This window comes from Chelonia mydas, chromosome 11, assembly GCF_015237465.2.
Source record: "Chelonia mydas isolate rCheMyd1 chromosome 11, rCheMyd1.pri.v2, whole genome shotgun sequence".
NCBI lineage: Eukaryota > Metazoa > Chordata > Testudines > Cheloniidae > Chelonia > Chelonia mydas.
Window position 1 is genome coordinate 36,357,235 of NC_051251.2, and position 15,645 is coordinate 36,372,879.

At 38.9% G+C, this 15,645-nt stretch overlaps 1 protein-coding gene and 1 long non-coding RNA gene across 12 annotated transcripts in view; one reads left to right on the forward strand and one right to left on the reverse strand.

The window, feature by feature from the left end:
- The window catches only part of LOC102938237 (sodium channel protein type 1 subunit alpha), a 171,479-nt gene extending 159,775 nt beyond the window's left edge, over positions 1-11,704 (reverse strand). For 6 of the 10 annotated variants that reach the window (XM_043525360.1, XM_043525367.1, XM_043525364.1 and 3 more), the window contains exons 1-3: positions 11,525-11,704; positions 2,667-2,883; positions 1,921-2,000 (exon numbers count right to left, since the gene is read on the reverse strand). The gene's annotated coding sequence lies outside the window, so the exon portion shown is untranslated. The remainder of the gene's footprint in view (positions 1-1,920; positions 2,001-2,666; positions 2,884-11,524) is intronic. The other 4 variants (XM_043525368.1, XM_043525366.1, XM_043525361.1 and 1 more) reach the window with 2 other exon arrangements.
- Positions 11,705-11,711: 7 nt separating this feature from the next.
- The window catches only part of LOC119567388, a 165,501-nt gene continuing 161,567 nt past the window's right edge, over positions 11,712-15,645 (forward strand). Inside the window, exon 1 of one of the 2 annotated variants that reach the window (XR_005227396.2) lies at positions 11,712-12,055. This is a non-coding gene — a long non-coding RNA (uncharacterized LOC119567388). The remainder of the gene's footprint in view (positions 12,056-15,645) is intronic. The other variant, XR_005227397.2, reaches the window with a different exon arrangement.

Consider the following 15,645-nt stretch of genomic DNA (forward strand, 5'->3'; position numbering starts at 1 on the left):
CCATGAGTCTACTTTCCCAGGGGTGTGTTGGCTCTGGAGGGCAAACAAGAGTAAAATGTAGTAAAAATTCACTTTTCCACTAGAGTAAGCACATCTGATTCTAAATACACTAAAGAAAGATAGTCAAGAAAGAATATGACTTTCATATTAAGTTTTGAAAGATCAAACTGCTCATCAAGATAAACAACAAGTAAACCTACATATTCTCCTCATCTCAGATCAGTAAATGAAGGTAGCCGAAAATATAACAGACTAGGATCACATAGACCAAAATATACCATCTACAGTTCAGCACCTGGAGCCAATTCAGTTGTAAGATTTATATTCATGTTCAGTTATGCCATGTCTACGCTAGCACTTATGTCGGCAAACCTTTTGTCGCTTGGGGTGTGAAAAAACACACCCCTAAGCAACATAAGTTTTGCTGGCATAAGCACCTGTGTGCACAGCACTGTGTTGGTAAGAGATGCTCTCCCACTGACAAAGCTGCTGCCGCTCATTGAGCTGGTTTTATGTCGACAAGAGAAGTTTCTCCTATTGGCATAATGCAGCTAAACAAGCAATCTTCACGGGCATTTTGAGATTTTGTAGATTTTGAGATTTCTAAGACACCTCACTTTAACACAAAAGTAATTAGTTGAAAAATCTTTTTTATCTTTGCAGCTATTTAAATAGTTCACATTATCTTCTGTAACTTTAAAACAAATTTGGATCCATACAATGTAAAATACACTAGGTTACGATGAGGTATAGTAAATTAATTTCATGACAGGATTCAGATGATAATTATAAAATCATTTGTTCACTGCTCTTGTGTTTTATGATGTCATCAGAACTGTTCATTTGTATCATAGAGTCACAGAACCATAGACTTAGAAGGAAACGCAAGGGTAATCTAGTCTAACCCTGTCAAGATGCAGGATTTGTTAGTCTAAACCCCTCTTGAGACCCCCTTCCCATTTGACATCATTCCATTAATAATTACTCATTGTTTCCGGTTGTCTAACCAATTATGTATCCATTTAATGGTAGTTCCACCAAGTCAGCATTTCTCAAGCTCACTTATATGACTATCATGTGGGACTGTGTCAAAAGTCTTGCTAATGTCCAGGTATATTACATTCACTGCATTCCCCCGATCTACTAAGGAAATCAAACGGTTTGGGCATGATTTCTCTGTAAATCACTGTAGGCAGCCATTATTTTTCCTTTAAAATATAGTTATGGTGGAAAATCCTTTTTTCCCCCGCCCTGGAAGTTTCCATAGGAAGATTTTTTATACAAAAGAAACTTTCTGTCAGTGGGGACGTTAACTGTAGCTTTCCCAACCCAACCCCTCCCCACACACTTTAAAACAATGGAAATTACCTTTGAATTACAAAACTAATATCTAACTGACCAAAAGAAGTGAGGACATCCAAAGTTAAGGCTCACTGTCTGAGACTTGCTCTTGTATACCCAAATATTGCTGCAAATGTTGAAGTTAAGATCATCCGCTGTTGTGAAACTCCCGTGCTACAACCTGGGCACAACAGAATGAACTAAACTAAAATTACAATGAATTCTCCTGTTCTTGTCCATTTAATCTCAGATTCTCAATGTGGTTTTTCATGCAATTTTTACTTTTGCAGTACATTAACACATTGATCAGTCATATATAAAACTGAAAATCCATATGAAAATCCATTTGATAGTAACAACAGTCAATATAGCTCCCAAGTGTGACATCACACCTGTGAAATAAGAGCATTTGGAAACAAACACAATTATAACTTTAAGACATCTAGTCTGACATTAAAACCAAAATGTCAGCCCATTTGGAAGTACTGCATAGTGAGCAACAAAAACTTTTTGCAAAAGAACAGGGAAAAGGAAATCCAAGAGACGTGAATTTGATGGGAGTCTTTTTTAAGCACATACCTCCGACAAGTAGAAGAGAAGAAATCCATTTTGAAGAAGATGCTGAAAGAGCTTGATGTCCACCTGGCAAATTTCTTGTGCTGTTTAAAAAAGGAAGACGGTTCAGATTATGAACCAAGTCATATCTGCAATATTACCACTAGTGCCAAATAAATATGTAAATATAAGTAAGTTTTGTCCTCTGTGTTCTCCATTAGAAAGATTTTTCCTTAAAAAGGCAGCAACCCCCCACCAAAACCCCGAGTAAGGCATCTGGCCTTTAAAGCAGAGCCTCTGTTTGAACATGGGAGGAAAGCTGTACACCCCTGCAACGCTGGGCTCTGGCAGCCCGATTGCCTTGCTACTGTGCTTTAACACTAGACTCCAATTTGTGTTCTGCACTAGTGAACAATAAGACCTCAAGTAGTTAGGTCTAACACTTCTAAATGACAGTTAAGGAACTACATGCCTTAATACAATAACAGGCAAACAAATACAAGAAGTGGCAAACATCCAAAAAAATAAGGCCGATAAAATCCATCCTCTAAAAAAAATGCTGTGTTGCCAAACAGACCTGACTGCAGCTTATGAAAGATTTTGTAAAATCCAAAATTGGATTTCCTGTTCTATCTCATGCTTAGTATTAACTACCAAACAGGCAGGTATAGGATTTATTTATTTGTATATTTATTTATTTTTAAAACCCCCACACAAGATAACTGACATAAATGAACTAAGGTCTATGATTAAATGTTCTGCCAGCTTACCTGATAAAACAAGAATTTCTGATGTATTACAAGAAAGAAAAGCATCCAGAAATGATGTTGATGAAATGCTCTCTAATGAAGTTGTTCATATTTCCAGTTCCAAAAGATTAACAAGTATTTAGAATTGCTGCATTCTCATTGGGAAAAAACAGAGACCTCTGCAGTATCCTCTCTGCTTCATCCTCAGCTTCCTGTTCTGAAGCTCACTCTATGGTACCTAATAGAAAACAGCAAATAGCTTTGTGGGGTTGAGGGGGTGGGGGAAGAGACAGAGAGAGCCTTCACCTTACGGGACAGCTCCATCTACTGGCAAAATTAAAGAACCAGCTGTAACCAGCAGATTTTTTTTTTAGAGTCTCTTTGGCCAGAATAGCATTTTGGACAAGTATGTGCATAGCTGTTCTATAGATCCACATTCCTTCAGAGAAGAAACAAAGAGCAAGGATTAAACTAAGAAGTTAGTTGAGTTTGTCTGATTTTAAAAACGAACAAAATGAAACAAAATTGTTTTGTCGTTTAAATTTTCACTTAATTTTAAAATATTGGATACTGTTTACTTCTGAAACATAGGGACAAAGCAAATAAAACAAACCTCTTGGGAATGAATGATTTCTTTAAATCAGAGTCACAGAGTTTATGGCCAGAACGTACCACCAGCTCATCTATTCTGACCTCCTTTTTTGGGGAATGATTTCTTTATAGCAAAATTCATTGTTGTGATTTATTATGATGACACCAGAAACCCTTCAAGTATATGTTGCTGTGCATTTCACAACTGACCGGTATTTGTGCTGCTATTTGTCTCACCACTGCATTTGAATGGTAAATTTACCATTATTTAGCTACAGGATCATCAAAAACCTTAATATGCCAGGATGTGATTGATATCACATCCGTATATTATGCTGCCTTATCAGTCAAATGTATTGCTACACACAACTGGGATGTTAGGTCCACATGTTGCAAGGTTTTAAAGTGACAACTGGGACACTAAATCTTTAAAAAAATTATGCATTTTTAAAATTCAAACTGCTAAGTGACGGTACCTTCCAGTAGAGCAAACCTACAACTGCACTGGCTCCTAGCTTTATTTTTATTATCAAAGCTAAATCTGAGAGCATTACACACTTTTAGTTTTGTTTCTTGACAAAAAATGAACCGTTAAAAACTGGAATAAGCACAGGCAAGTGATTCTGAAAGTCATAGCTTTACCTAAGCTAGGGTATGGTGGGTGCAGAGCAACCAATTATATTAGGGAAGGGGACAATGCAGGGTGGGATCCTAGCAGTGAGCAGACAAAGAAAGGGTGCTGCGTGGAAGAAGAAAAGCTGAAAATAATAAAGCATTTATTTCATTATGTAATATATGCATTTGGCAAGTGCAGATAAAAAACAAATAAGCATCCATGTACAATGAGGCTGTCCTGTTCAATATTATAGATATCAAATGTTTGAAGGTGTAATTCATTGACTCTAAAGAGTCTGCAGATAATTGGAGCCAGCAGAATCATTTTACATACTGTCTTAATAGGGCATTTCATGTCTTATTTTATATACTAGCATCATGGGATTTTTACTATGGCTTAAATTCTGCTTGGACCCAAATCCTATGTGGAGCTGAGCTCTTTCAACTCCCATTGATTGCAATGGGAGTCAAGATACTCAGCACCTCATAGGAAGCATTCAGCACCCTGCCGAATCAGGGCTTTACTATCCATCTTTAAATATTTACTAATACTTCAATATCGTGAGCATTTTTCCTAACAATTACAATAAATCCATCCCTATAAACATTTAAACGTGCACTGCAAACATTAACATTATTATAATTATAATCCTTAAGATTCTAAATATTTAGTTTGAAAAAAAAACCTCCAAACCAACATTGGTTACTGAGCTTTAAAAAAAACACGATTTTAAGCTGCAATAGGAACACAGGAGGAAAATTCAGTTTCTGAAGTAGAAACGGATAAAATCAATAGTAAAAGAAGTTGTATTTGAAGCTCCTGAGAGGGTATTACAAACAATGTAGGGGAAACACATTTTAAGAATACCTGGGCTGTGTTCCTTTAACATTAATGTTATTTGCACTTTTGAACTGTGGTGCTCTACAAAAAGATGTATATGTATGTAAGAATATTCAAAATCATATCAAGAAAGGCTGTTGAAATTAAATATCTTGTCATGTTGGCATCCATCTTGAAAGGAGGTTTAATTTCAATACCATTCTTTTAGACAGTCTACATTGTTTTAAATTTTTTTTATTGCTTATGAAAGGTCCTACACTGACAACATTGGAAACTGAAGCTTTCTGTGCACAGGGCAAGCACAAAATGGACAGTAGCTGTAGAAGCTTTCCCCCTTGAATGTGCCTCAATTCTGTTGTAGAAAGACTGCATATTCACTCTGTGACCCTTCTGCAGTAAGATCACTGATTGTGAGCTTGGCTTTTCTGAGATGAACATTGGTCCGCTAGTCATTCTATGTAGGCCACTGAACAGTTGTCAAACAGTTCAGGTTGGTCACAGACCCAGAGGTGGAAAGATACATAATTCATTATCAGTCCCTTGAATCAAACTTGCATCTTAATTGCTAGGTTCTTATTTAGGTTTAACCATTTGCAGATTCATCTGAATTGTCTTTTTCATAAGTTCTGCAAGGTCCTTGAAACACCTGCAACAGATCAGTTGCTTGTGGTGAAAGGAACACCTTTTGAGACAGAATCTCCCTCAAGATCTGAAAGATCTGGCAAACACAGTCAGTATCACACTGTTGCCGGAAGTAGTGCTTTTTAGGGCCGGTATTTCTGAAAATGATAAAAATGAAAGGCAGTGGCAAGTACATATTTGTAGTTAGGTGAAATAGCAGAACACCCACCCCTGAAGCTTGTAAGTATAAACTGTCGGTCTATGCTACCAGGTATTCCTTTTATTACTAACATATAGCACTTTAAATTTTGTCATTTTCAAAATGGACTAAATAAGGAGACACTAGAATTCAGATAAATAAATGCAGGCAGTGCAACACAAAAAGATCCTTGTGTGAGGTCTTGAACTACCTGCTTTCTATTTTAGTTCTGTACTTTTACTGACCCTAGCCTACTCTATATGGAACACTCTGAATTTTCCACAATTTAATCACAATTTTAGAAGCACTCATATTAATATACTGTGAAGGTGTCCAGTGGTCAATAGGTCTTGAAATGACTTCTTTCCTCAGGTATCAATGGTGGAATGTAACTGGGTTCAAGGTACTTAAAGGACCTTGTTAAAATACTGCAAGCAAGACAAACTTTTTTTTAACTGCATTATGAATTTCTTGTAGCTCCAGTTTTGTCAGAGAGAGTATATAATAAGGTGTAGTCTAGCTCCACCGAAGTTCAGTAGCTTTTAATGACAGACAGAGTACTGTGGCTTTAATACAACTCACCAATTTGCCCCATAACTATTCTGTGCCAAGCCGTCTGACCAGCGGTCAGAAGGCTCTTCCATAGCAAGTCATTATAAACAGTTACAGAGTTTCTACAGTGTAAATCTTTACTGTATATTTAATATATGAAACCTATATATTCTGCCCCAGTTCTGAAAAAGTTTTATGGATTCCCCTCATCATATAAGCTTTTCCCACAAGAAGATAAAAGTGGTGGGGGGGAAGAGCTTGTACCACCTTATGTTAAACCACTTCTCTCAACAAGGAAGACACTGTTTGTATCTAGTTAAAAATAAGTTTCAAACACCAGCAACTTTATGATACATAAGTTATTCACCATGACAAAAATTTTGCTCATTCCTCATTGCACATATGCTGAAAACCCTTCCCACCTATCATACAACGTGAGTAATCAGATTCCAAGGGCCTGTGTGGCAGAACTGATGACAACAGGCTACATCAGTGACAGCAAGTGTGCCTCTTGACTCTTACTAGAACCCTGAGGCTGCAGTAACTCCCATGTTTCCGGTGCCTCTTCTCCACAAGCAGCAATGGCTTGTGGCTTTGCACAATGGAAGATCTACCAGACAGCCCCCTTTCTGCTCTTCTCCCAATCTTGTTCTGACTAGAGGTCTGCTTGGGTCTAACTTTAAAGCCCTGCCTAAACCTGACTAGACCACAGCCAAGCTGAACCTGATCCAAGGACAAGCATGTCAGCTTGTTTTCATACCTGACCCGAACCCAAAACTTCTAGTCAGGTCCTTTTGAGAGTCTGGTTGCAAGGGTCTAGCCGCTGGCCTGGCCTCTATTATTTCCTACCCCCACTCCCATGGCCTGATCCCCCATCTCAGTGCAGTGCCGTGCACCAGAAGGAGTGCAAGTTTCCGCCTCCTGGGCCGCTACCCCCAAACCTGTGTCACTGCCACTGCTGCCGCTTTGTCCTGGAGGAGGCTTCCTGCTCCCCATACCTGTAATCCGTCTCCAGATGCCTCCTGCACATGGGATTGGCATGGTGGCAGCTGTGTACCCTGTTCCTGTCAGCCAGCTCTGCCTTACTGAACTATGTGTGCTGCAGAGTGAGAGGCCCACTCACCCCACAGTGCGGCCAGGCAGCGGTGGCTAGCAGGAACAAGGTACGGAGCTGCTGCTGCTGCTGCGCAAACCCCATGGGCGGGAGGAATTGATTAGAGGCTACCGAACCCAAAAGTGTTAGGTTGTTTTCATACCTGACCTGAACCCAACATATGTTGTCAGGACCCACTAGGTTCAGGTCAGGTTGCAAGATTCTAGTACAGACCCATCCTCAAGCACCTCTGAGCAATTACGTGAATGAGCATCTGTGAACCATGATCCATTATATGGAAGCAATGCACACTTCACGCTTAAGTGCCCCCAATTCTGCCCTACACCTGCTGCACAGAAGATTATGCTGCATTTGGGAAGAGTCCCCTCTGGTTGAAAGGGAGCACACATTGCCTCAGAGCATAAATGGGTAAATCTGCCAATATTGCACTTGGAGGCTGCCACTGCAGTGCAGCTCCCTTTTTTATGATCTGTACCGTAAAAGCCAGGTTTTGGGTCCTTTTATGACTTTCCGACTCCACATCATCATTTCCACTGTAAACTGGAAAACCTAATGTATAAATCTGAGGAAATTTCTAGAATTATTTTTCAAAAGGTGTGATGTTGAGCAATGGCAGGAAACCATGCCACCAGCAATACTGAAAACTCTGTGTACTTCCTAGAGAAGGGGCTGAGAACAACAATTTTGTCAGATATCACCATAGCATACATTTCAGATGCCAGTGCATTAAAAGATCTCCCCATATTTTTGTAGTCTTCTGATTTCTCTTTTGCTTACTTGATGTTCTGGGGATTAAATCTATTCCAAGAGATGCACTTTCTTTGAAAAATGGAGTGCAAGGAATCTATAAGGCAACCCAGGGCAAGAAAGAGAGAAGATCTAGATAACCTGATAGGTTAGAGATAGAAATGACCCAACTGATAGTATGAATAGTTCTGCAGTCACAAAAAAGCTATGGAGGCAAGTACGGTTGGAAGAAAACCATCGTTGCTGGATAACCAGAAACTGGAAAAAACCAACCAGCTAAGGTCCAGAGAAAATGGAATATTATATGCTTCTAATCACTTACAGTGCAAAAGCTGAAAACCCTCTGAGAAAGAGAGGTAATTATTTTTGTACTGGAGACAGAGCGTCTCTACAATTTACCAAAGGTGGGTTCCTAGGATGGCAAAGCAGTACTCAGTAGATTTTGTGACATTTTGAATTTTTTCATGGAACTAAACACAAATGAAAAGTGACAGTTCTGCATTTCAAAGGCTTTGGATTTTTAAAAGCCCAAGCCTGTCTGAAGTTTTTGAATCATAACAATATACATTTATATGTGAGGTAAGATACAGTCAAATTAAGCTGTTTACAGCTTCGCTTTAGCAACTTAATACAATATTACTTTTGTAAATTCTAATTTAGCAAGTATATTTTGAATTATTTTTGTCAGCACACACAATACATATATCTCAATTGCCCAGTTGTGACGGACTGACCCAATCTGAGACCCAAACTCGTCTTTATACAAATGATACTCACATATACTGTACATTGTTTGACATCATAATTAAACTGTTGTCACAGATGTTTATGATAAATAAATTATTCCCAAATAATTGTAAACCACATGATCATCATCATGTTCCCATTACATCTTTGGTGTTTAGGGCAGTGATGAAGCTCCTCCATTCCTGTCTGTTTCTGGCAAGTCTTTCAATGATTCCCCAGCTGTGCCCCAGGTTTTTCAGCACATACTATAGTATTTCTTCTGTGCTCCTAATTTTTTAGTGCAATTTTCAGAAGGTACATAATGCAGCAGAAAACTGGTTTCATTGTGTGGGACTGGGACATAAGGTGCCCAGGGGGACCCTGATCTATACGGTATGAAGAGTAGAAAGGGGAGGGATAGTGTGAGACAGACCAGGGTTGTGGCCACTATGTCCATGAACTGAGCAATTCCATCAGGCCACAGAAACATGTGAAGAGGGAACAGTGGCCATTAGTCCCTACCCCAATCCGTAATCTGCAGTAGCTATTTTGGAGTAATTCCATATCACATATTGCAGATTGGAGCTGTGGATTTCAATCCTCAGCCCCATATTTATATGATCACACAGCCTGCACATGAGTTTCTCACTCTCCCAGAATTTAACCCTTTGTATCTTAGTCATGCATTTGAGCCTTGGCAGGCTGAGAGATACTGTAACGGCACTGTAATCTACAACATCTGCCATGATGCACAAAGTAGAATTTATAATGATACAATTTCAAAAACCAGTGGTATATATTTAAAAGAATAGAAATCAATGACTTTGTGTAATTAAATAGATTAGGCTGTTAACATTCTTTGAACCAATACAAAAAATTATATTCACAATATTCTATCCCATGGCTCCTTTTTATGTACTCAGGCACAATGCACTAATCTTTTAGAATGGTGTAGGCAGAAGCAAGCTAACAAACTTTCATCAGACCAGTAAAGGTAAATTTAAAAAATCCATACACCAATACATACTATAACTGTTTTAGTAGCTTGCTTTCAAGAAACAGCTGCATACATATTATACAACAGAACTATGTATAGTAAACAAGGTGTTTTCATTATGTCAGACAGAAGTATTTTTTTACTCTAACTTCTTCTTTCACAAAGTAATTAATAAAAGGTGTCAGCTTGGTACTTCTGCTAAATTATACCATATAGTACAACTTGATCATGTGTTATCACAAGAAAGATTTTCATTTAACAAATAGTAACTAGTGAGCTGAGATCATCATAAACAGATAGCTTAATTGTTTGACAGCATTGTGCCTGGGGAGACAGAGCTCTGAATGATTATGGAAGTTATCATTATCACTTTCAAGCACAGTCTTGCACTGAAACTATTAACTGATTATTTTCAAAAAGGTGAGGAATAATTATTTTGCAAAATGGGACCAGAGCATGTTTAAGGGATTATCCCCATCAAAATTAGTTCTGGAGGAAATGTATATATTTCATCTTATTTAGATACAAGAAAGAATCAAACAGCATTTTTCTCATCAAAAAATATACCACTGTTAAACCATAAAATCCTCTAAATTAGAGCACAATGTTGTTTAATACCACACCTTCTATGGTAGGAAAATCTATAATTCTTTATGTGTTTTTTCAAATATGTTCAGATGCTCATTAACAGAGACAAATACTATAGTATGTACATGAATATTTTTTAAAGTTTATGTATTAAACAGCCTCTTTTCCAAGATCCTACTAGTAAGCTAATAGAATTTAGTAAGTCAATACACATGCAGGCTGAAGCTCGATCACATCCACTCATATTTAGTTTAAGCAGTCTTCAGTTTTACAAATTACCACCTCCTTTAATTCAGTTGTGCCACTCCTTTACTTTACTGAACAATGCTTAGTAGCTGTCCATGGTGCTGTACACACACTTGAGCTGTAGAATAAAGGGCTCCTAATATACCAGAATACTTCCAAATTATTATATTTGCCTCATTAAATGGTAACTGTCCTAACAAGTGAGCCAGCCTTATTGAAATTCCCTACACGAGACTGCAGTATCAATGTTATGCTGTTACCTCCTAGGGCCTATACTGCTGCATTCCATCAGTGATCATTCTATTCACCACCTGACAACCCTCACTGTAGGAACATAGCAGTCTATAGAAAGATCCATTCCGTGTATTTTATGGTTCATTTTCCAACATGAGTGTAAATTCAACAATTTTATTTGCGTTCCCCTGGTGCACCAAAAACCTCAAGCAAGTTTAGCCAGCGTATATTGTCCCGACATTCTGCAGAGGAGTCACTAACTATAGTTTTGTCTGCAGCATTCACCTCCAGTATATTATGGTTGTGTAAATTCATGCAGTCATACAATAAATGATAGCTGAATATCCTCCAGACTTTAACTGTTGTCACTAAAAATAATCAAGGAAGGCAAGGAAATAAAATATGAAGCAGTTCTTTTGGGAAGGAAGCATATTTGTAATGTGAGGCAAAGGCAATACAACAGCCAAGAACTGCAGTAAATCTCTCAGAGCTAATAGCCACATCTAATAATGCTTTCCCACAACACCTCCAAGCAAATGGATTTTGTTCATTGTTTAATCAGTCAAATCAACAATAATCCCCACATGGATAGAGAAGATGTTTGTTAAGCAAACCCTAATTTATGATTTATTTATTTGCAAAGTGCCTTAAAGCTGGGATGGCTAGAAGAAAGATTACTCTGCTTATTCAAGCATGCTGACAGAGCTGGTTTTTACTAGCAATTTCTCTCTGCATCTCACAGCATGGCTGACAGTCATCTGCATAGAAAAACAGCATATTTACCCCTTAATCATGCAAAAACATTTACCCAAGAAGATGTAGCAAAGGTCAGAATCCACTTCCATACCCCATGAAGCATTAAGCTGAAGGAGCAATCCCACTGGCTTGCTCAGGCCAGCAGTCTCTCTCCTACACTTGACCTAGACTGCCTTACATAATGAGGAATCAGTGCTGTATCCCGAGTGGTAGAGCAAAGCTGAATGTCATCACTGGAAAGAGCAGGCAGTATTGGCAGCAGGCAGGCTGGTAGTTTGCATGGAGATCACGAAGTCTTTTTTTCCTGAGTATTCTGGGAGAAAAGCAAGAATAGCTCAGAAAACCTGGTGTCATTCCTCCCCTGGAATGAACGACTGGAAGGAATGAGGGTGTTACACATGAGGCAGATCGCAAGTGCAAAAGATGCATCTGTGCTCAATGCAAACCTAACACAATTCCTGTCACATTGTATCTAAAAGGACTGCATAGCTACAGCTAATAAGAGAGCAACAGCAAGGCAAAGTAAAGAAGGAGAGGCACAGACTACGGCTGCATACAACTGTCTGTATATAAATTCATTATGGTGAGTAGAAGAAAAATAAAGAGGGTATTAGATAAACCTGAAATGCTGGAATTTCCAAAGGGAACATTATATTTCTCTAAATAAATACTTTAGTGCGTGCATCTTAGTGAACTAGTTCCTTGAAGAAATGCCATTTGTGATCTGATTTACATAGTGTTACAGAAGTGAAGCTGGTGCATTACAAGGATTTTGATATTTTCAAGCAAACTGTGTACTAAACATATTCCTGGCTCTGATGATTTTCAAGTTACTCTTGGTAGCAAGGATTGGTATTTCTTTACTATGTTTTGAAGAGAAGCTTTTGGAATTTCCTAGATTATTATTGTTTGTAATATACTAGCATTTCCTTTGTGGGGAACACCAGGGGAGAAACAAAAATCCAGGCTTAACCAGGAGCTTTGTTGGAGGAAACCTAAAAACATTTCTTTTGGTCTGTATGGAATGTGGTTTTATGGTTAACTAAAATTACTGTATGTGACGTAAATTATTTTTTATTTGATGTGTTAAACAGTAAAGAATCTTGAATACTTGGGGTGCAAATACAACACATAATCTCTTCCTACCCTGTGAATATCATGCATGATCTATTTACTTGTCATAAAGAAATAGAAGCTTTCATTGATATGAGAAATCTTGTGCTTTTCTGATAATATTTAAAACAACTGTAGTTTAATAACAAATAGAGAACGATATGGCACACAAGGGCAATATAAATACTGAAGCTGTATTTACAACTGCTGTAGTAATTGAAGCATAAAAGAAAACATGAAATAATTAGCCATAGGTAAGACTTCAATTTATCCCAGTGTTATGGATTTGGTGCTCTTCCTGACAACAAAATATCCATGATTTTTAGGTAAGTGGATGTGATGGTAAACAGTACAACCATTTTCTGACATGGCAATTCTCAGGAACTAAGTTAAGACCTGGTCTTCACCGGAAAAAAGAAAAAGCAAAACTCTGCAACAATACAAAGGGTCAGGTCATTGAACTCTCAGTGAAAGCTTTAATCCTTCCAAGATACTCAGGAAAAATTGGTCTCTGAAGACTCAAAAATATGGAGATTTAGGCTGGGTTTACAAGTCAGCTCAAGCATGGCAACTACTATACTAAATCTGCTCATTGTTAGTATAGCTCAAACATGGTTCTAGTTATTGGGTCTAAAATGGGAAAATATATTTTTTTTTAGTAAAATAATTGCCTGACTTCTTTTTAAACTATTTCCATTATTCTTTCCCATTTTCTCAATATCCATGTTATGGCTTTTCCTTAAAAAATTGCTATGCTAAAATATATAAGAGTACAAGTGTCACTTTCTGTTGGAGAATTTCCATTTAGTTTTATACTCCACTATAGGAACAGTTCTCTTTTGAGAATTATTCAAAAGTCTGATGAATGACAGTGACACTTGGTATAAAGGGATAGACAGGTATTGACCTAACAGACAGGAGAGTTTTTAGGTCTGAAGTCTTACTTGAAGAAAAAGAAAAAAGAATCAGTGGAAGACAAATATATTTCATAATGAATGAATGTAATAATTACATTATTGTTACATTTGAAATCAATGTGCTGTTAAAATAGCTGCATTAAAATGGCTATCACATTATCAGCTGATAATAATCAAAAGTGTACCATATTGATTTATATTGATTTTTAACAGGAAGCTCCTGCCCAAACTCCCTAGACATATTTATGTAATTTTAAATATCAGCCAATAGTTTTGGTGTTTCAATTTAACAAGACTGCTCATTTAAAATAAAAGTATATATTTACATATGTGACACGCAGAGTGATAGAGATAATAGAGGTTAGAGACAGAAATTAATTCCATCCATTTCCATGCAAATTATCATCCACAGATAGAGGACAGAACAGATTTTAAACTAATAGTACACTTGATCATTTGTGTTTGTGTACATACATATTCTGGAGGAGCTAGTAGTGACTCCTATATTTAGGTTGCCTTACACTTTCCATTATAAAGGATTCTTGCAACCATTTCTTTGAGAAGGTCTCATACCTTCACTGTTTGCAGCAGCCTTTGATATGTGGCAGGGGGTTCACTTTCAGACTAAAGAAGTGCTTTGTCATTCCATGAAATCCATTTAGCTTTCAATTTGGAGTGGGCAAATCTACTGTGGGGGCTGCTGTGATCCAAGTAGCCAACACAATCACTGAGCTGCTGCTATCAAGGGTAGTGACACTGGAAAATGTGCAGGTCATAGTGGATGGCTTTGCTGCAATGGGGTTCCCTAACTGTGGTGGGGCGATAGACGGAACCCATATCCCTATCTTGGGACCGGACCACCTTGGCAGCCAGTACGTAAACTGAAAGGGTGCTTTTCAATGGTGCTGCAAGCACTGGTGGATCACAAGGGACGTTTCACCGACATCAATGTGGGATGGCCGGGAAAGGTACATGATGCTCGCATCTTCAGGAACTCTGGTCTGTTTGAACAGCTGCTGGAAGGGACTTACTTCCCAGACCAGAAAATAACAGTTGGGGATGTTGAAATGCCTACAGTTATCCTTGGGGACCCAGCCTACCCCTTAATGCCATGGCTCATGAAGCCATACACAGGCATCCTGGACAGTAGTAAGGAGCTGTTCAACTATAGGCTGAGCAAGTGCAGAATGGTGGTAGAATGTGCATTTGGATGTTTAAAAGTGCAGTTTATTGACTCAGTTAGACCTCAGCGAAACCAATATTCCCATTGTTATTGCTACTTGCTGTGTGCTCCACAATATCTGTGAGAGAAAGGGGGAGACGTTTATGGCAAGGTGGGAGGTTGAGGCAAATCGCCTGGCCACTGATTACGCACAGCCAGACACCAGGGCGATTAGAAGAGCACAGCAGGGCACGCTGCACATCAGAGAAGCTTTGAAAACCAGTTTCATGACTGGCGAGGCTGTGATGTGGCAGTTCTGTTTGTTTCTCCTTGACGAAAACACGTCCCCTTGGTTCACTCTACTTCCCTGTAAGTCAACCGCCCTCCCCTCTCCCCTTCAATCACTGCTTTGCAGAGGCAATAAAGTCATTGTTGTTTCAAAATCATGCATTCTTTATTAATTCATTACACAAATAGGGGGATAACTGCCAAGGTAGCCCGGGAGGGGTGGGGGAGGAGGGAAGCACAGGGTGGGATGGTGGATGAGGGGAGAAGGGAAGGACAAGGCTACACTGCACTTCAAAACTTATTGAATGCCAGCCTTCTGTTGCTTGGGCAGTCCTCTGGGTTGGAGTGGTTGGGTGCCCGGAGGGGACGTCTGGGACATTCTTGGGCATCCGGGTGAGGAGGCTATGGAACTTGGGGAGGAGGGCGGGCGGTTACACAGGGGCTGCAGTGGCGGTCTGTGCCTTTCCTGCACCTCAACCATACGCCAGAGCATATCAATTTGATCCCCCCGTAGCCTCAGCATTACATCCTGCTTCCTCTCATCACACTGCCGCCACCTCTCATCTTGCTCCCGCCACCTCTCATCTTGCTCGTCCCTCCTGTCCTTGCATTCATTTTCTGTTTTCCTGTACTCTGCCATTGTTTACCTCCACACATTCTGCTGAGCTCTTTCAGTGCGGAAGGACTGCATGA